Genomic DNA, 22,736 nt, shown 5'->3' with positions numbered 1-22,736 from the left:
TTGAGGCGGGCGTTGTCGTGGAGTAGCGGCACTTCATGCAGTCTTCTTGGTCGTTGTTCTTGGACTGCGTCCGTAAAACGTCTCAGTTGAGGCGGGCGTTGTCGTGGAGTAGCGGCACTTCATGCAGTCTTCTTGGTCGTTGTTCTTGGACTGCGTCCGTAAAACGTCTTAGTTGAGGCGGGCGTTGTCGTGGAGTAGCGGCACTTCATGCAGTCTTCTTGGTCGTTGTTCTTGGACTGCGTCCGTAAAACGTCTCAGTTGAGGCGGGCGTTGTCGTGGAGTAGCGGCACTTCATGCAGTCTTCTTGGTCGTTGTTCTTGGACTGCGTCCGTAAAACGTCTTAGTTGAGGCGGGCGTTGTCGTGGAGTAGCGGCACTTCATGCAGTCTTCTTGGTCGTTGTTCTTGGACTGCATCCGTAAAACGTCTCAGTTGAGGCGGGCGTTGTCGTGGAGTAGCGGCACTTCATGCAGTCTTCTTGGTCGTTGTTCTTGGACTGCGTCCGTAAAACGTCTCAGTTGAGGCGGGCGTTGTCGTGGAGTAGCGGCACTTCATGCAGTCTTCTTGGTCGTTGTTCTTGGACTGCGTCCGTAAAACGTCTTAGTTGAGGCGGGCGTTGTCGTGGAGTAGCGGCACTTCATGCAGTCTTCTTGGTCGTTGTTCTTGGACTGCATCCGTAAAACGTCTCAGTTGAGGCGGGCGTTGTCGTGGAGTAGCGGCACTTCATGCAGTCTTCTTGGTCGTTGTTCTTGGACTGCGTCCGTAAAACGTCTCAGTTGAGGCGGGCGTTGTCGTGGAGTAGCGGCACTTCATGCAGTCTTCTTGGTCGTTGTTCTTGGACTGCGTCCGTAAAACGTCTCAGTTGAGGCGGGCGTTGTCGTGGAGTAGCGGCACTTCATGCAGTCTTCTTGGTCGTTGTTCTTGGACTGCGTCCGTAAAACGTCTCAGTTGAGGCGGGCGTTGTCGTGGAGTAGCGGCACTTCATGCAGTCTTCTTGGTCGTTGTTCTTGGACTGCGTCCGTAAAACGTCTCAGTTGAGGCGGGCGTTGTCGTGGAGTAGCGGCACTTCATGCAGTCTTCTTGGTCGTTGTTCTTGGACTGCGTCCGTAAAACGTCTCAGTTGATGACAATGAATGTGAGCAGTGACGGTCGCACCTGGCGCAATCAATTTGTAGTACACCACACCGTCGCTGTTCCAGCAGAAACAGCATTTCTCATCGCCAGTAACGATGCGGGACAGGAACGGCCGGTGTTGTTCCCGAGCCAGTTGAGGATGAGCAAGTAGAGATGCACGTATGAACACCCGGCGGGTTTCGTGCTTTCGACTTACAGCACGCGGTACCCATACACTCAATTTTTGAGTCTTGCCCCTTGCATGGAAATGTCGCACGATGCTGGAATGATCACAATTCATCACGTCTGCAGCTCTCTAATACACTGACGTTGATCGTTGTGGATTACTCCGTTTAAACGATCTTCCTGAACATGGAGAGTGTCAAAACGATCTTTCTTAAAACGAGAAAATAATTTTCTTCCGTGTTCGCCCAGTGGCGTTATCCCCACACACGGCTCAAATGTTCCTGGCTACCTCCGCTGCTGTCACCCGTCTGTTGAACTCAAACAGAAGTGTGTCGGAAATGTTCCGATTTCTCCACTTGGCACTCATTTTTATAGCGTCCACAGCTCTACTCATTATTTCCAGAACACAAAATGACAATATGTAAACTCAAATAGCAACAATGAACTACAAATAAAAAATGACGATCGATAAATAAATCCGTAGCAACCAGAATACCAATTGCAAACGGCTGGTCCCGGAGGAGGTTCGAGTCCTCCCTCGGGCATGGGTGTGTGTTTGTCCTTAGGATAATTTAGGTTAAGTAGTGTGTAAGCTTAGGGACTGATGGCCTTAGCAGTTAAGTCCCATAAGATTTCACAAACACCAATTGCAAAACAAGGTCGCTACGAACGTATGCACCTACCTAATAAAAATGGTTTACCCAGGATTACTCTGTCTGCCCTCTTCCAAACTGTACAGCAGATTCCCTTAAGTAGTCTATGTAACAGGCCCTATATAGATTTCACATTTCATTTGCAGGACTACACTGGTCTTGCACTATGGTTTGAAAGGCTACAGGCGACTATTAGTTTACGCCCAAATAGCAATCACTCTAACTAGTAAGACTTCCACTTGTCTCCCTGGCCCATGCAGCTGCTAAACTGATTTTACCCTTTGGCAGTGGCTGTTGTTTTTATGCTGCATTAGAGATTACCTCATTTATCAGAATCTGTATGAACTTGAATGCTGAAATAATTTAATGAAATGGTGGCACTTTTATTATTATAGTCAATTATTGATGGGTGATTAATAAATCAACACAGGATTGATCTTTTATAAAAAATTATGACAAAATTTTATTCATCACTATACAGGACAAACAATAAAAGTTAAGCAAGATGGTAAGTAAATCATAAGCTCCAGATTGAAATTTTCACTCTGCAGTGGGATGTGCGCTGATATGAAACTTCCTGGCAGGTCAAAACTGTGTGCTAGTCCGTGACTCGAACTCGGGACCTTTGCCTTCCGCGGGCAAGTGCTCTACCAACTGAGCTACCCAAGCGCGACTCACGACCCGTCCTCGCAGCTTTACTTCTGCCAGTATCTCGTCTCCTACCTTCCAAACTTCCCAGATGCTCTCCTACCAGGAAGTTTCAAATTACGAACTGTTGGAAACACAAATAGATGCTACAAATGGTTAACACTACACTGGGTGGCGATTGGTTGGCAAGGACTAAGGTTTGTCTGATTAAACCGTTTACTCTGGCTCAGAACATGGATAACGCAATCTGAAATTATCTGACGCTGAATAAACTTGATGGATTTATTCTACACGCAGGTTTTACTTCGTTGGTGCAGATGAGAACAAATGGCGAGGCTGTGATTCCGCTTGCCCTAACAGGCAGGAGAAGCAGTGCAGGACTCCTGTCTCTACGTGCAGCGCTGCCCCAGGGGACAGTCGTGGAGCAAGCATCTGTTGACTAGCGATGTGCGGCGCCTGTGATTCGTTATCACAGGCACGAAGTATGCAAAGTCACAGCTGGCGCTCTGTTAGATGGATCACAGTTACTCTCTACTAGAGCCCTGAAGTCTCAGCAGATTCCAGCATGTGACGCTCCCGTTCGCCAGTCATACCATGGCCAATTTGACTCTCTTATATTGTAGTGCCCACAAGGAAATCAAAAGTCAGGTGGCAGACTTGACGTGAATAAGACTGCCCTCGGCACAATAAGTTGTCTGAGACGACTTAGGTCTAAAGTGTCGGTACAGCCAAGTCCTCACCACAGGCTCCCCAGTCCATAACAATGCCAGTGCGAAGTCACGCTCAGGATGAGTGTCCCAAATGCAACCCACTGAAGACCAGATTCCTTTCCAGTCTGAATCCGAGGACGAACTTTCTATGCTCCTCACTTTCCATCAAACTCGGTGAACTCCACAAAAGCTCAAAACAAGGGTTTTCTGCCAATCCCAAGACTCCACGAGCTCCATGTGTCCCCCCTAACTCATCTGATCCACCCATCGGCAAATCCTAATCAAAGTTAATAATATTCTTCTCTTTCCTGAAGAAGCAGCCAGTTCCTGACTCGTAAATTTGTATGCAGGGAGTAGAAGACATTGTGCTCCCGACATGTTTCTTCCCACGGCCACTTTAAGCAGCATGTTTTGAGAATGAGATTTTCACTCTGCAGTGGAGTGTGCGCTGATATGAAACTTCCTAGCAGATTAAAACTGTGTGTCGGACCGAGACTCGAACTCGGGACCTTTGCCTTTCACGGGCAAGTGCTCTACCAACTGAGCTACCCAAGCACGACTCACGCCCCGTCCTCACAGCTTTACTTCCACCAGTACCTCGCTTCCTACCTTCCAAACTTTACAGGAGCTCTCCTGCGAACCTTGCAGGAGACGCCGGCACGGTAGCTCAGCGTGTTCGGTCAGAGGCTTACGTGCTCTCTGTAATAAAAAAACTGAGTTAATCGATCAACAACGAACTTCAATGGATGTCTTACGACGTCCGCCCCGAGCAGATGCAACGAACAAAAGCGAACAAAATGAGATTTAAAAAACAAAACCAATTATTTATTTATTTAGCGTATGGCTAATACAGACATATCATGAAATTACATATACATATGTACATATTGACACACAAGAAACTTAAGTTTGTCTTTACAACTGAATATCTAGTCCTTCAATCCAGCGCACTGCATCTGGAGTTGCTAGCAGGAAGTCCTCTTTGGCGCCGTGATAGGCTCGAATCCTGCATTCACTGACAATGTGGTGAACAGTCTGGTATGGAGCCCCGCAGTCACAAGCTGGATCAGGCAGCTTCTTCCACTTAAAGAGAGCATCCCTGCACCGCCCATGGCTGGTACGGATTCTGTTGAGAGTAGACCACGTCTTGCGTGGTAAGTCGAATCCACTTGGAAGTTTAGCACCTGAGAAGATGTTATGCAGGTGCACATCTGTCACTGCTTCCCACCGACCTTTCCATTCTTCAAGAGGTTTGAAATTCTTAGCAACCATGTCAGCAGCATCGCACAGAGTTGGATGACGTGATTTCAGTCTCTTGCGATTTAAAAGTGGCAGGTCGCTATGCACGGGTAGGTTAGAATTCCTGGAGATCTTGTGGAATTCTCTCATAAGGGCAGTACATCTGCGTAGATCAGGAGGCATTATACCGGTTAACAGTGGAAGCCAATAAACTGGAGTAGATCTGATTGTGCCAGATATTATGCGCATTGTCGTATTCAGCTGGGTATCAACAAGCCTTGTATGATGACTATTCATCCAAACAGGTGCACAATACTCAGCACTTGAGTATACCAAGCCCAGAGCTGAAGTTCGCAGGGTGGTTGCTGTAGATCCCCAGGTAGTTCCGCATAGCTTATGGAGGATGTTGTTTCGAGTCCTCAGCTTTTGAGCTAAGTTAAGAAGGTGTTGTTTGAAGCATAGTGTACGATCCAGGATGACACCAAGATATTTTGGGTTCCAGTTGTGACGAAGAATTCTGCCTCTGAAACTTACCTCCAGTTTTACGTTCGCCAACTGGTTATTTAGATGGAAGCAACACACTTCTGTTTTACCCACACTGGGTTGGAGTCTCCAGATTTTGAAGTAATTGTCTAATGCAGATAGGTCATTGGCTAAAATCTCTTCTGTTGTCTTCATTTCGTGGTGTTTGACGGCTAGAGCCAGGTCATCGGCATAGCAGAATTTTCTGGACGAAGTGTCAGGTAGATCAGATAGATATAGGTTGAACAGTAAGGGTGAGAGAACCGATCCTTGAGGCAATCCGTTGTTCAGCTTCCTCTCCTTACTTATGTTGCTTCCAGTGATTAACTGGAACTTCCGATCACTTAGCATGCTGTTAATCAGTCGAGCCATTGTTCTGCAGGGTATGATGCGGAGAAATTTGTAGATAAGGCCTTCCCTCCACACAGTGTCGAAGGCGGCAGTTAGATCAACAAATGCCACAGATGTTTTCTGCTTCATTTGGTATCCTGACTCTATGAAGGATGTGAGAGACAATACTTGGTAGCAGCAGCTACGCCCTGGTCTGAAGCCTGCCTGATCAACTGGAACGTTCTCTAAGATAGCGCTACTTATTCTGTTATATATTAGCCTTTCAAAAAGCTTGTAGCAGCAGCTGAGTAGGGAAATGGGGCGATAGTTTTCTACCCTGTTGCTGGGTTTGCCAGGTTTCAGAACAGATATTATCTTCACCTTTTTAAACTCAGATGGAAGTTGACCAATAAAAAGTTGGTAGAGCACTTGCACGCGAAAGGCAAAGGTCCCGAGTTCGAGTCTCGGTCCGGCACACAGTTTTAATCTGCCAGGAAGTTTCATATCAGCGCACACTCCGCTGCAGAATGAAAATCTCATTCTGGAAACATCCCCCAGGCTGTGGCTAAGCCATGTCTCCGCAATATCCTTTCTTTCAGGAGTGTTAGTTCTGCAAGGTTCGCAGGAGAGCTTCTGTGAAGTTTGGAAGGTAGGAGGCGAGGTACTGGCGGAAGTAAAGCTGTGAGGACGGGGCGTGAGTCGTGCTTGGGTAGCTCAGTTGGTAGAGCACTTGCCCGCGAAAGGCAAAGGTCCCGAGTTTGAGTCTCGGACCGACACAGAGTTTTAGTCTGCCAGGAAGTTTCAGCATGTCTTGAGTTTCTGTTTAGCCATAAAGTGAATAACACATTTATCACAGAAATCGTTATCTGGACGGCCGAATGTTACACTGTGTCTGATCAAAGGCCTCAGCTAAACTAAGAGAAGTACTATTGTGTTCCAACATAGACCATTTCAGAGATGCCCTAAATGTCGTGTTCCATCCTAAAATTATTTCAAAGTCCTGAGGCTTCCCAAAAACCTCGGCAAGCAGAGGGACGACACCACCTGGCGGCTCCATTGACAGCATCCAGTCCATGGTGAACATGGAAACTCGTGGAATTTTATGGCCCCGCTCTCCCTGTTTACAAAGGGCGTTTACAACACTGTCGAAACACCTTGGCTGGGCAACCTACGTATCTCCTGCTCCTCTGCACCTGCCGTGGTAGACGCAACTAACTGGTAGATCCAGGTCCCTCTGTTCGAAACATTGTCCGCAGACTGGTCCGAGAAATCCTTTGGACCAGTGTTCTGTCCCCGGTAAGAGCTTCGAGGTCGTTTCCCTAATAGCTGCACATGGCTTCCAAGCCCAAAACGTCCACTGCAAGATTTACTGTTAAATCACTAAAATGCCTGCTCGTTCCCAACTCCAGGAAATACTGTTCGAAGGAGAGCCACCATAAGGATCCTGCATGTACAGTATTAACAACGTACATGCTCTCATTAATTCCTACTCATGTTTAAATCTTACAGTTGTCTCACAAAAATGATGTCTTGGGTGTAAAATCAACATTAAAGAGTAGCCTTGAATATGAAAAATAGTGAGGGAGTGATTCATCCTCTCTCACATTAATCATATTTTATTCACATTGTCTTTCCTATATGTGCTTTAAGAAAATCCTTGAAGTGCTTCACATGTGTCACTCAGCACATCAGGCAATACCTGAGAGACAGCAGCTATTAAAATGCGAAACATTCACTGAAATAAATGTCTTTTATTCTAATACCCAGGTTGTAAATGTTCACTTTCTTCACTTTATGTTGATTGTGCAGTAACTACTGCTTTGAAATTTCCTTCTTAATTTTAATGAGAAGCCAGCGAAAAGCACCAACCGACATATGTGCAAAATTTTCGAACAACGCTAAGGAAAGGTGGACCTACATTTCTCGCTTACGTACAAATATAGACCCCAATTCATGTTTTCCTACGATTTTAGCGTACTTCACCGAAAACGAAGAGAATCATCTTCGAATATCAAAGTGGCTCTAAATAGATAGTGTTGTATCTTGTGTACCGATTATTAGCGTACAAAACAAAAATACAGTGTTCATACGCTATGCACGTAATTGCGCGTTATCCTTCGTTCCCCCTAGTGTAAACACTTGCTCACAGATGCAAGCGAATGGTAGCGAACACTGGGAAACTGTCTGAGAATGCTTGTTCGCTAGTGTTGGCTTCCAATCACTCCGGAGTAAACCAGGTTTCACGCTCATTTCCATTTCGTTCAGCTTTTTGTATCTCAAGTAGTCTTTGACTTGGCGTAAGTTGGGGATGAAGCTCTCTTTGCTTACGTAACAACTTTCTAACACGCTAATTGAACCACTGTCCGTCTTTTCCATCCTTCACAACCTTTTTCGACATTGCTTGTCCAAGACTTATTTACATTGCCTTTGTGTTTTATCCATTTGTGTTAAACATTTCGTCCTCAGACTGAATATTCGATACTGACGGCTAGCTTATCCTTGCGATATACATTCCAGTCTGAATTGAGAAATTGCTGCTTATCTCACAAGAATGCTACTGCACCGCAGTTACGAATATCTTTAATTGGAACGATCACATGGTTAATGTTGCGGGAAAAGCAATCCAAAGACTGCGATTTATTGGCAGAACACGTAGAAAATGCAACAGGGCTACTAAAGAGACCGGTTACACTACGCTTGTCCGCCCACTGCTGATGTATTGCTGTGCGGTGTGGGGTTCTCATGATATAGGATTGAGAGAGGAGATCGAAAAAGTTCAAAGAAGGGCTGCTTGTTTTGTATTAACTCGAAATAGGGGAGAAAGTGGCCCGGATATGATAGCCTACGCGAATTGGAGTGGCAATCACATAAACGGCGTTTTTCGTTGCGGCAAGGTCTTTTCATGAAATTTCAATCCTCAAGAGGGCGAAATATTTTGTTGTCGCTCATCTACAAAGGAAGGAATGATTATCATAATAAAACAAGAGAAATTAGAGCTCGCTTGGAAAGATTTAAGTGTTAGTTTTTCCGGCGCGTTATTCGAGAGTGGAACGGTAGAGAAATAGCTTGAACATAGTTCGATGAACTCTCTGCCAGGCACTTAACTGTGAATTGCAGAGTAATCATATAGATGTAGAAGACGTCTACGAAATGTCCTTTACTTTCTTACATTATCTACACTTTTCTTTCAACGTAACAGAATTTTTAGAAACATTGGCTCTATGACTCCGTTGATAAGTGCTAGACGCAAATTCAGAGGTCGTGTGTTATATTCCCAGTAAGGCCTTGAATGTTTTCTGTCACCTGTTCCGTCGTTTCCCTCAGGCAATCATTTGATAATGTGAAATATTACAGTTTGATGCGTTGGTGTAAGTGCGTACTAAATTGTATTGTGGGTCCCCTATAACCGCTGGATAAGTCAGTTCAGGGACCGATGGAAGAGAAGGCGCGAGCGTGCGATCTCTAGTTGAACCTCTAACATTCTGCGTGCTGTCTGTCTGTTCTATATCGTGTCTCCCTACCACTTTCGCGCAACGACGCTCTGAGCGTGATTTTTAGCGAATTGACTAGTTTGAACCTGGGACCTGTTGCTGGTAAGAAGACGCCAGACCACACATGACATGTAGAGTCCAGAAGAGTTCAGTGAGACTAGCGATGATATAACCAAATACTTAATGATTTCAGCGTCAGCTCCACTGCACTCCCTGTAAAAGAATCTTAATACTAACTAAATTTAGTGGAGGGGGTTCAAGGCTTTCCTATTTTTAGTTAGCTGGTAAAATAACGTCGAAAAGTTTACCATTGGAAATTTTATTCTACTCACAAAACATTGTTTATAAATTGCACTATTGATAAAAGGAAATGTTTTAATACAGGATGGTAAAAACCAACAGCGTTCAACAAAAATGTGAACGAATGTTCCCTGAATGGGTTTCCAAGTTCTACAATGGATCGAAGGATGACCTATGCCATATCACATCTATAATCTAGGTTTAAATTAAGTTTCACAAGAGAGAAAACTATCAAAATGGTCTACAGTGACCCTCAATTATCTTTAATTACTTATCTAACTTGTCGTAAATTACAATGGCTGATGTGGCTTCTCAATAACTATATAACAGAAAAATCATCGCGTTTCAGATTTTTACTTCAAGTGGCAAATGTGAACACCATGAGCTTTAATTGACGATCGACACTAGTATTACGCAAAAAGGGGGTGTAACAGATGAGACTTCTGCAGTTCTGAGTGAAGCTTTATGCTTTGTTAGGCGGCATCGCGTGCGTTCATTACCTTGTCGGTGTTCGTCAGGGTGCGGCGAGCAGCACAGCTCCGCTCACCTCGCCGTCTCGGAAGCAACTCTCTTCTAACTTCTCCTTACTACAATTTACCGAAGTTGGTTTAAAAAAAACTATCTGGCTGTGTTTTCATCTGACCAATCAGGGTCTCAATGTTAACCGTAAGCTCCACCTTCAAAAATTCTGTCCATCCAATGAGAAACGTTATACTTTTCGTGGTGGGGCAATGTTTTTAAAGTTTGCAACGTATCAGAGACGCGAAAAAGTCTCACGCTAAAACTTGAAGCTGGTGTGGTCCTTTTAGCGTTATCGTAAGATCTATACTGTTCTTCTGGAGGGATCTAGCTTTTAACATGGGCTGGGGGGGTGGTCCTGACGTAACAGAGACGCAAAAAGTCTCACGCTAAAACTTGCAGCTGGGGTGGTCCTAGCGGTTAGCTGGCGACGTGGGTGTCCGTTCCTTATCGTAGCGCCTTCCAGCTTAACACGGTTGTGCTCTCGGCTTCTGTTCTCGTTTCTTCCCTCAGAACTGCGTCTGTCTCACGGTGGGAAGGTATGACATGGATTTAGGCATTCTTGTGTTAGTCTGTGGTATTCCATTTGCTCACTAGTTACTCGTATTACTTTGGTTAATTTAATGTCACGATTTTTCGGAGCTATGTGACATACTACTGGATTTGCTTATCATGTCAGGGTTTTCATGGAAGGTGTTGGATTTGCCTGACACCTTACAAACCGTGCCTAATGAAACACTTAAATTCAACTCAGTCTTCGGACTCTGGAGAGCTTTACTAAATAATATACTACCATATACAGCTTAACTTGCGATCGTGTTATTGTAATGTAACACAATAAAATCTTGTGCCCAGGGAATCTGATTCTGTGGTAACTTCCTGAGAGCTACACGAACTACATCTTTCAAAGTAGCAACCGTGTCGTAGTGGTTACCAAGACGCTGTCTGCAGTACGCGCCGACGTTCCTGCGTGGGTGTAGGGTAAATTTAGCTTTGGAAACGGCTAAGAGAGTCACGGCATCATCCAGCTTCTGGAGTCCATGGTTGAGCAATCGTTCCCGCCCTACCTATTCGTGTCGCAGAGCAGAACCGCTTGTGACCCAGAAGCGCTGAAAACAATGAAAACAACAGAATTGTCTCCGTCCTCTCCTGGAACACGTCGCACTGAAACTGCGCGGAATGACGTTTCTTTACTTTGGTTTCATCTGCAGGTCACAGACGGCTAGCCGTGGCCGCGTCTTATGAGTCCACAATTGTCACATGATTTGGGATTCTGTTACGAAGCGCAAAAGAGATATTTGGTAGGTGGCAATAGCACCAATCGTTCGGACAACATTCTCTTTTCATTCTGTCAGATGAGACAAAACGCAGAGAAATGACATCATACACTACCGGCCATTAAAATTGCTACACCAAGAAGAAATGCAGATGATAAACGGGTATTCATTGGACAAATACATTATACTAGAACTGACATGTGATTACATTTTCACGCAATTTGGGTGCATAAATCCTGAAAAATCAGTACCCAGAACAACAACCTCTGGCCGTAATAACGGCCTCGATACGCCTGGGCATTAAGTCAAACAGAGCTTGGATGGCGTGTACAGGTACAGCTGCCCATGCAGTGTCAACACGATACCACAGTTCATCAAGAGTAGTGACTCGCGTATTGTGACGAGCCAGTTGCTCGGCCACCATTGACCAGACGTTTGGTGAGAGATCTGGAGAATGTGCTGGCCAGGGCAGCAGTCGAACATTTTCTGTATCCAGAAAGGCCCGTATAGGACCTGCAACATTCGGGAGTGCATTATGCTCCTGAAATGTAGGGTTTCGCAGGGATCGAATGAAGGGTAGAGCCATGGGTCGTAACACATCTGAAATGTAACGTCCACTGTTCAAAGTGCTGTCAATGCGACCAAGAGGTGACCTAGACGTGTAACCAATGGCACCCCGTACCATCACGCGGGGTGATACGCCAGTATGGTGATGATGAATACACGCTAGCAATGTGTGTTCACTGCGATGTCGCCAAACACGGATGCGACCATCATGATGCTGTAAACAGAACCTGGATTCATCCGTAAAAATGGCTTTTTGCCATTCGTGCACCCAGGTTCGTCGTTGAGTACACCATGGCAGGCGCTCCTGTCTGTGATGCAGCGTCAAGGGTAACCGCAGCCACGGTCTCCGAGCTGATAGTCCATGTTGCTGCAAACGTCGTCGAACTGTTCGTGCAGATGGTTGTTGTCTTGTAAACGTCCCCATCTGTTGACTCAGGGATCGAGACATGTCTGCACGATCTGTTACAGCTATGCGGATAAGATGCCTGTCATCTCGACTGCTACTGATACGAGGCCGTTGGGATCTAGCACGGCGTTCCGTATTACCCGCCTGAACCTACCGATTCCATATTCTGCTAACAGTCATTGGTTCTCGACCAACGCGAACAGCAATGTCGCGATACGATAAACCGCAATTGCGATAGGCTACAATCCGACCTTTATCAAAGTCGGAAACGTGATGGTACGCATTTCTCCTCCTTACACGAGGCATCTCAACAACGTTTCATCAGGCAACGCCGGTCAACTGCAGTTTGTATATGAGAAATCGGTTGGAAACTTATGTCACCTTGTGTGAATGCTCCGAAAAGCTAATCATTTGCATATCACAGCATATTCTTCCTGTCGGTCAAATTTCGCGTCTGTAGCACGTCATCTTCGTGGTGTAGCAATTTTAATGGCCAGTAGTGTACTTTGTTAGCTATTGTTGACTGAATTTTTCTTCTTATTCGGGGTATCTTCAGAGTCATAAAACCTCGTCAGCTGATTGTCAGTTGTCCTCTCTTTACGCTGTATAAGTTTCAACATAGTTTATCAACTCTTGAATTTTGACAAGCATTTCAGTACAGTTCAATAAAAGCATATTATGGAGCCTCAAGGATCGTCGAAAGTTCAGTGAGCATATCGGGAGGATACTGCTGTACAAGCAGCTCCAGAAAATTGTAGCAAAGTCCAGCAAGTTTTGGAGACGATCGACGCTTGTTGCAAAGACTGGAGGTTGACAATCAACATAAATACATTTACATCCGCGTCCATACTCTACAGCAGTAGCCGGTAGAGACACAAGCAGCAACACGGAAGTAACCGATTTTGTAACTTTTACGAGTTCCTAAACAGGAGCGAATTTTGTAATCTGTGTGCTATAATAGTTTAGCTTCTTTAGTTTCTGCATGTTAATTTAATATGTAATAGCTACAGTTCTCGCGTTTACGTTTGCGTCGGAAAGTAAACCGATTTTGTGACATATTACAAGTTTCTAATCAGGGGCGAATTATTTAGTCTCACCTGAGTGCTTCGGTAGTTATGTTTTTGAATCTCTGTGTATTAATCTAATTTATTAGACACAGTTCGTGTGTTTTCATCTGGCTCTACAGCAGAGTTGCGCAGCACGTGCCGATAGTCCGTTTATCTGCACAGTTTAGTTTTTCACGGTCTTTAGCATGGACAGGGACTGCGATTGTTGTGTGCGGATGCGAGCCGTGTTGGTGACACTTCGCTCTCAGCTTCAGGCTGTGATAGCTTCGGTTACACAGCTTGAGGCTGTTGTGGATGGGCACGACTGTTGTAGGGGGATCCAACGGACGTCCAGCACGTCCGAGTCCTCCGATCGGTTCTCACCGGTGCCCAGCCTAGTTACTGCTCGCACTGAGTTTGACCCCTCACCTGTGGTCGAGTGGGCTCTGGTCCTTAGCAGGCGCCGAAAGACTTCCCAGCCGGCCTCACGTAAGAGCTCCCCTGTTTGTCTGACAAACAGGTTCCAGGTGCTGTCTGTGGCAGTCACTGTCGCTGAGCTACATGCTGCCGCCTGTACTGTTTCATAGGAAATCTCTCAGTCTGCAAGATCCGGACAATCACAGAGGATGGAATTATTGGTAGTTGGGAGCTCCAACGTTAGGCGCATTATGGGGCCCATTATGGACATGGCTGCCGAGAGGGGAAAGAAAAGCAATTGCACTTCGTGTGCGTACAGGGTGTAGTCATTCCAGATGTGGAACGGGTCCTCCCGGATGCCATGAAGAGCACAGGGTGCAGCCAACTGCAGGTGGTGGCTCACGTCGGTACCAATGATGTGTGTCACTTTGGATCAGAAGAGATCATCTCTGGTTTCGAGCGGCTAACAGAAGTGGTAAAGGGTGCCAATCTTGCTTGCAGGATGAAAGCAGAGCTGACCAATTTCAGCATAGTAGACAGGACCGATTGCGGACCTCTGGTATAGAGCCGAGTGGAGGGTCTGAATCAGAGGCTCAGACAGTTCTGCGAACGTGTAGGCTGCAGATTCCTCGACTTGCGCCAAAGGGTGGTTGCGTTTCAGGTTCCGCTGAATAGGTCAGGCGTCCACTAGACTAGTATCAGGGGCTGTGTGGCGTGGACTGAGCGGCTTTTTTAGGTTAGAGTGTCTCGGGAAAACACAAGAACGGCTTTAGTCACAAAGGGTGTAGGCCGAACACAGGAAGAAAGTAGGGCCCCCGAGGGCAGGAGAAGTGCAGCAACACGACGTGACATGGAGTCGACTGATGTCTGATGTAGTGCTGCAGGGAATCGAAACCATGACGCCTGCAGTACTCTCCAGAAATCCGTAAGAGTATGAGGGGTGGAGACCTCTTCTGAACAGCACGTTGCAAAGCATCCCACATATGCAGAATTGCTACAGAGTGGCTTCGGGAACACTCTTCTGAGTTGAAACACTAACATTATTGATCATATGTGGGTTGTCGCGTTGTCCTGCTGGAATTGCCTAAGTCCGTTGGAATGCACAATGGACATGAATGGATGCAGGTGATCAGACAGGATGCTTACGTACGTGTCACCTGTCAGAATCGTTTCTAGACGTATCAGGGGTCCCATATCACTCCAATTGCACACGCCCCACATCATTACAGAGCCTCCACAAGCTCGAACATTCCCCTGCTGACATGCAGGGCCTTTGGATCCACGAGGTTGTCTCCATGCCCGCACACGTCCATTTGTTGTGCATCCTCCAGTTTTTAATCTTTTAAGGAAATGGAGCATTATACACTACTGGAAATTAAAATTGGTACACCACGAGGATGACGTGCTACAGATTCGAAATTTAACCGACAGGAAGAAGATGCTGTGATATGCAAATGACTAGCTTTTCAGAGCATTCACACAAGGTTGGCGCCGCTGGCGACACCTACAACGTGCTGACACGAGGAAAGTTCCCAACCGATTTCTCATACACAAACAGCAGTTGACCGGTGTTGCCTGGTGAAACATTGTTGTGATGCTTCGTGTAAGGAGGAGAAATGCATACCATCACGTTTCCGACTTTGATAAAGGTCGGATTGTAGCCTATTGCGATTGCGGTTTATCGTATCGCGACATTGCTGTTAGCAGAATATGGAATCGGTAGGTTCAGGAGGATAATACGGAACGCCGTGCTGGATCCCAACGGCCTCGTATCACTAGCAGTCGAGATGACAGGCATCTTATCTGTATGGCTGTAACGGATCGTGCAGCCACATCTCGATCCCTGAGTCAACAGATGGGGACATTAGCAAGACAACAACCATCTGCACGAACAGTTCGACGAGGTTTGCAGCAGCATGGACTATCATCTCGGAGACCGTGGCTGCGGTTACCTTTGACGCTGCATCACAGACAGGAGCGCCTGCCATGGTGTACTCAACGACGAACCTGGGTGCAAGAATGCCGAAACGTCATTTTTTCGGATGAATCCAGGTTCTGTTTACAGCATCACGATGGTCGCATCCGTGTTTGGCGACATCGCGGTGAACGCACATTGGAAGTGTGTATTCATCATCGCCATACTGGCGTATCACCCAGCGTGATTTGGGTGGGGGGGGGGGGTGCAATTGGTTACACGTCTCGGTCACCTCTTGTTCCCAACGACGGCACTTTGAACAGTGGACGTTACATTTCAGATGTGTTACGATCCGTGGCTCTACCATTCATTCGATCCCTGCGAAACCCTACATTTCAGCAGGATAATGCACGACTGCATGTTGCAGGTCCTGTATGGGCCTTTATGGATACAGAAAATGTTCGACTGCTGCCCTGGCCAGCACATTCTCCAGATCTCTGACCAATTTGAAACGTCTGGTCAATTGTGGCCGAGCAACTGGCTCGTCACAATACGCCAGTCACTACTCTTGTTGAAATGTGGTGTCGTGTTGAAGCTGCATGGGCAGCTGTACCTGTACACGCCATCCAAGCTCTGTTTGACTCAATGCCCAGGCGTATCGAGGCCGTTATTACGGCCAGAGGTTGTTGTTCTGGTTACAGATTTCTCAGGATCTATGCACCCAAGCCGGCCGCGGTGGTCTCGCGGTTCTAGGCGCGCAGTCCGGAACCGTGCGACTGCTACGGTCGCAGGTTCGAATCCTGCCTCGGGCATGGATGTGTGTGATGTCCTTAGGTTAGTTAGGTTTAATTAGTTCTAAGTTCTAGGGGACTTATGACCACAGCAGTTGAGTCCCATAGTGCTCAGAGCCATTTGAACCATTTTTATGCACCCAAATAGCGTGAAAATGTAATCACATGTCAGTTCTAGTATAATATATTTGTCCAAAGAATACCCGTTTATCATCTGCATTTCTCCTTGGTGTAGCAATTTTAATGGCCAGTAGTGCACTTCGTTGCTACGGCACTCTGTAAAACAACTCTTAGCCAGAGATGGTACTGTTCTGCAGTACAACTGATGTCCAGGAACGACGGCTAGAAACTGCCCTATAGGCCGGGCGTGGGCGCGTCTTGCACACTGCAGGTAAACGCTTACCATCTAACAGACCGAGCCACGTGGCAGTAGGTACATTATTGTCTCTGACGTTCTGTACCTGTTATCATACCATGCGTTTGTTATTACATTCTAACTGTAGGCGTTCTTATTAAAATTATGCTGATCGTTTTTCTCAGTTGCTATAATAATCCAATATTTCAAAGCAATGAAAACTTACGATTAAACGTTAATCGTTTTCAAAGAAAGTTTTATTTAAAATCAGTAAATGTTAGCACTGCTGCTATGGCAAATGGATATGACGGTTTTTTATTCCGTTATCGGTAAAAAATGAAACGAACGTCTTGTAGCCGAGACCAAATAAATACCGAAAAATACCTTTCATTCAGAATTGAAATAGCGGTATCGGTTTTAACCAGTCGGTTTCTCCCATCCCTAGACGTGCAGTGCATTCTTGGAGCACAACAGTCAACGCTCACAGCTGCGAACGTACCAGTTTATCGCAGCCGTTACATGGGACGAAAATGGTGTTTGGTGTCACGATTACCACAGGCATTGACGACCACACCCTCTTTTCGACTTGTGTGCGTACCGTGACGCCGGAGATTTGAAAGTGATTCGGTTCTGAAACTCATTTTATATCCAAGCGCTACATTTCCGAACATGGATTCCATATAAAAACCTAATCTAATAAGTGTCCCCTACAATCGCTAGAAGCTTGTAGTAGGAATTATGAAACACTCTGTACTATCAGTTTTGTTGTTGTTGGTCTCTGGCTCCACGACTAAAGCGAGTACAAAGCTACTGCCAAACTTGTTCGGAAACCGATCTGATTCCTTTCTATGTTCAGGACAACGAAATTAGGCGTAGCTTACGTCCTGAATCTCACTGCAGTCGTAGTAAGCACCAAGACGGTTTTATCTTTAACGTCTCTCTCTCTCCCTCTCTCTCTGTGCGTGCGTGTGTGTGTGTGTGTGTGTGTGTGTGTGTGTGTGTGTGTGTGTCTGTGTGTGTGTCTTGAACCTCTGAGTTTATGTTTGGTTGTTTGTCACTATGTTTTGATTTTATTGGACAGAATTATTATCATGAAGAATACATACAACCTGTCTAGATTACTTCTAGACCAGCGTGGATGTTATTGGGCAGATCATAAATAAATATAACAAGAATGTAACCAAGTATAGGTCCCTGAAAGATCTAGTACTTCCGTAGATCTCAGCGTACCACAACTCGGTCAGCTGACTGGTACGATGTGCTTTCTGTTGAGATGTTGGATGTAGACCAATCATTGTAATTCCCTTTAATGCTGTATTTCGACAGATTTTGCAGAAGCAATGAATGGTCGACAAGATAAAATGCTTTTGTAAGGTCCAAAAGTATCCCACACCGCCCGACTGACTGACCCAGAAGATATGGTCGATCGTCAAGGTAACTTCGTACACGTATACACCATATGTGGGTAGTTAAAGGACAAAGTTACAGTTTTCTGTGATAGATAGAATGGCCAGCAGAGTGAATTAGTGTTGTTCGTGTTTAGCGTTGTTAGCAAGCCTGGTAGAGTATGCAGTAAAACGAACGTGAACAGCGCCAGATGTTGAGTGATCACTACAATCGGGTAATCGTTTGAGACAACGCCATCAGCACCTGACAGTTTGAAATGGGCCTCATTGTGGTCTCCATGTAGTCAGCTGGTCAAATCGTGCAAAATTCGGCTTTTTGTTGCATTCGGGTGTGGCAGTGCCCCAATGTGGGACTGCCTGAGGGAGGCATACTCGGCGTCAAGGTTCTGATCGACCGCGTCCGACCACCACTAATCAGGACCTCCGTATTGTGCACCAGGCACACCGCAGCCCCCTTCACAACTCACATCTTCCATCCGAGAACAAGTAATGGGCTCACTGCAGCTTTTTGTCTCTATCCACACCACTGGTTGGAAGTTAGCAGTAACAGAACTAGGAAAATTGGAAATTTGTGGTAAGTTACTATGGGATCAGACTGCTGAGGGCATCGGTCCCTAGACTTACACACTGATTAATGTAACTTAACTAACTTGCGCTAAGGACAACACACACAACCATGTCCGAGGGAGGACTCGAACCTCCGACGGGGTTAGCCGCGCGGACCGTGGCAAGGCGAGTAAGACCACGCGGCTACCCCACGCGGCCCGGACTAGAGAATTATCAGACGGCTGCGTTTGGATTGGCGGCGTGACTGGGAAGCACAGACTGGCTATGAATTGTGTTCAGTCATGAATCGTGGCGGCACTGCACTGCTTCTGAGGTCTATCAACGACGAGCATGGCGTCCACCTGGGGAGAGGTCGCTTTCTTCCAATTTTGCAGAGGCACAGCGATGTTACTCGTATCGTCAAGGCGTATGAAGAGGTAATTCCTCACAGTGATTGAGGGAACTCTGCCGACACAACGCTACGTGACTAACATCCTGTGTCCTCATGCGTTGCCTCTCACGAGAGGATATCGTGGAGTCATTTTCCAACACGACAACTCTCGTGCACATGTGTCACGTGTCTGCGTGGTGTTGAGTTTCTTCCGTGAGCACCTAGATCCCCAGATCTGTTCCCGATACAACACGTGCAGGGCCAGTGTCAGCGTGACAGTATCCAAGACACCAAGCACCAGTTGCGACAGTTGTGGGACAACCGGCTTGCCTCGAGAGAGGATACAACGCCATACTGATAAGAGGTCTCTTACTGCCAAGTTATTTGTCAATGTCGGTATGAATGATGCGCGTCGCTTGGATTCTGAGGCATCCTCGGCTTCTTTCGGCCGATGGCTGATTTGGTGAAGGCAACTAGCATCGCACGCGGGCTGCAGGCTAAGTTGTCTATTTGTAGCATCGGTCCCAGGGTTGTACGCTGTCCTCTGGTTTGGAGCAGAGTGGAAGGTCTAAACCAGAGGCCCAGACGATTCTGTGACGGTATCTGATGCGAATTTCTCGACCTCCGCTATCGGCTACAGAATTGCAGGGTTCTCCTTAATAGGTCAGCCGTGCACTACACGCAGGAAGCGGCTACTAGGGTAGCGGGGTACGTGTGGCGCGCACATGCAAGATTTTTAGGTTGGGAGCAAGGACGATTTGCCTGATAAATGAGCCACAGTGTCCTCTGAGAACATTCGTCGTCGCAAATCGGAGTTAGAAAAGGTTAATACACACATCACAAAAAGTTTTGAATCACCTGGGTTCCGAGATTTCCGGAACCTGTACAGAAAATTGGAATAGAGATCAACATATACGTGATTTTAGCCCTTTTTATTGCTCATGAAAACCACACGTTGCATGTTGTACCAACATACAGCGATACTTTCAGAGGTGGTGGTCCAGATTGCTGTACGTACCGGTACCTCTAATACCCAACAGCACGTCCTCTTGCATTGATGCATGAATGTACTCATCGTGGCGTACTATCCACAAGTTCATCAAGACGATTGTCCCACTCCTCAATGGCGATTCGGCGTAGATCCCTCAGAGTGGTTTGGGGGCATGTCGTCCATAAACGGCCCTTTTCAATCTATCCCAGGCATGTGCGACACCGTTCATGTCTGGAGAACATGCTGGCCACTCTAGTCGAGCGATGTAGTCATCATGAAGGAAGTCATTCACTAGATGTGCACGATGGGGGCGCGAATTATCGTCCATGAAGACGGATGCCTCGCCAATATGCTGCCGATATGGTTGCACTATCGGTCGGAGGATGTCATTCACCTATCACACAGCCGTTACGGCGCCTTCCTTGACCACCAGCGGCATACGTCGGCCCCACATAATGTCACCGCAAAACATCAGGGAACCTGCACCTTGCTGTACTCGCTGGACAGTGTGTCTAAGGCGTTCAGCCTAACCGGGTTGCCTCCAAATACGTCTCCGACGATTGTCTGATTGAAGGCATATGCGACACTCCTCGATGAAGTGAACGTGATGCCAATCCTGACCGGTCCATTCGGCACGTTGTTGGACCCATCTGTACCGCGCTGCATGGTGTCGTGGTTGTAAAGATGGACCTCGCCATGGACGTCGGGAGTGAATTTGTGCATCATGCACCCTATTGCGCACAATTTGAGTCGTAACACGACGTCCTGTGGCTGGACGAAAAGCATTATTCAACATGGTGGCGTTGCCGTCAGGGTTCCTCCTAGGCATAATCCGTAGGTAGCGGTCATCCACGGCAGTAGTAGCCCTTGGGCAGCCTGAAGGAGGCATGTCGTCGACAGTTTCTCTCTGTATCTCCTCCTTGTCCGAACAACATCGCCTTGGTTCACTCCGAGACGCCTGGACACTTCCTTTGTTGAGAGCCCTTCCTCGTTCAGAGTAACAATGCGGACGCGATCGAACCGCGGTATTGATCGTCTAGGCATGGTTGAACTACAGACAACACAAGCCTTGTACCTCCTTCCTGGTGGAATGACTGAAACTGATCGGCTGTCAGACCACCTCCGTCTAATAGGCGCTGCTCATGCATGTTTGTTTACGTCTTTGGGCGGTTTTAGTGACTTCCCTGAACTGTCAACGGGACTGTGTCTGTGATACAATATCCACAGTCAATGTCTGTCCTCAGGAGTTCTGGCAACCGGGGTGATGCAAAACTTTTTTTGATGTGTATATGATTTTACTAAACTCCAGGAGCATCCAAGGTTAGATCCCAGAATTAGTATCGCCTACCGAAGATTATAATGCATAGATAGTATTGGGAACAGAAACTTGGTTGGAACCGGACGTTAATGACGACGAAATCCTAAGTTCAGATGGGAATACTTATCGTAAGGATAGGTTAGTCGCCAATGGTGGCAGCCTGTTTATAGCAGTAAAGAACTCTAGCAAGGTTATCAGGAATTCCGATTGTGAATTAATCTCGGTGAATTTAAGTATAAAAGATAGGCCAAAATGTTAATCTGATGCTTTTATAGACCGCCTGGGTTCACGTCGACAAATGTAATTTCCGGTGTACACCGAGGAAGTGTGACAGGAAAAAGCGCAAAGCGTCGGATGCTCCCTAAGCTGTCCGCAGATGATGCGGTTGTCTATAGCAAAGTAGCAATGCCAGAAGAGAGTAACGATTTGCAGAATGACCTCCAGAGAATTGATGAATGTTGCACGCTCTGGCAGTTGACCGTGAACGTGTATAAATGTAACATAGAAAAGAAATCCAGCAATGTATAGCTAACTATTGATGACAAACCACTGGAAACAGTACCTGCGCTAAAATATCTTACGTGGAATAGCTATATTAAACAAATAATAGGAGAAAAGATGCCAGACTCAGATTCTTGCCGCGCGTGATTAGCCGAGCGGTATAAGGCGCTGCAGTCATGGACTGTGCGGCTGGTCCCGGCGGAAGTTCGAGTCCTCCGTCGGGCATGGGTGTGTGTGTTTGTCCTTAGGGTAATTTAGGTTAAGTAGTGTGTAAGCTTAGGGACTGATGACCTTAGCAGTTAAGTCCCATAAGATTTCACAGACTTTTTTTTCTCAGATTCATAGGAAGAATCTTAAGGAAATCTAACTCATCAATGAAGGAAGTGGCTTACAAGGCGCTTGATCGCCCAATTATTGAGTATTGTTTATCTATGTGGGATCCCCATCAGATAGAACTGATAGAAGTGGTACGGAAGGCCCAACGAAGAGCGACACTTTTTTTACGGGATCGTTTAGCTGGCGCGAGAGCGTTACGTAGATGCTCAATAAACTCCATTGGCAGACATTACAAGAGAGGCGTTGTGCATCACGGAGAGATTTACCATCGAAATTTCGAGGGAACGCTGTCCGGAAAGAGTTGGACAAGATATTACTCCCCATCTACACTGGTCTCTGTTAGTGACCATGAGGAGAAAATTCGAGAAATTAGAGCCAGTACACTTACCGACAATCATTCTTCCTACGCTCTATTCGCGTATGGAGAAGGGTTGGAGAGCCTAGTTAGTTGTACAAAAAGTGCCCCCTGCCACACACCATTAGCTCGCTTGTGGAGTATAGTGTAGATGTAGATGTAGAATTTGAGATTTTGTAATCACCGAAATAACATCACGCACCCTCTTAACCTATGAAGTTAGGATCCCTCTTCCCCTTCTGTGTGCATCACCCTTTGTCAGAGATTAGTTTTCGTTTTACTTGTAGCTCCAAAGCAAACGCGGGGTAACGGTTGCTAAGACACCGTACGTCAAACGCGGAAGCAGGTCTGTGGTCCCGGAGCATCGATTTTCCGGGCTGTAAGAGCAAGAACGGTAGGAAGCGGAAGG

General features: G+C 46.5%; 1 protein-coding gene and 1 non-coding gene across 2 annotated transcripts in view; one reads left to right on the top strand and one right to left on the bottom strand.

Moving 5' to 3' along the window:
• The window catches only part of LOC126199674 (uncharacterized), a 439,743-nt gene that overhangs the window by 233,780 nt on the left and 183,227 nt on the right, over positions 1–22,736 (top strand). The window lies entirely within an intron of this gene.
• On the bottom strand, positions 3,789–3,863 carry Trnas-uga (transfer RNA serine (anticodon UGA)). Its single transcript has one exon. It is a non-coding gene; the product is annotated as a tRNA-Ser (tRNA).

This window comes from Schistocerca nitens, chromosome 8, assembly GCF_023898315.1.
Source record: "Schistocerca nitens isolate TAMUIC-IGC-003100 chromosome 8, iqSchNite1.1, whole genome shotgun sequence".
Lineage (NCBI taxonomy): Eukaryota > Metazoa > Arthropoda > Insecta > Orthoptera > Acrididae > Schistocerca > Schistocerca nitens.
Note: the sequence above shows the minus strand (reverse complement) of the source record. Positions and strands in the feature narration are given on the sequence as shown.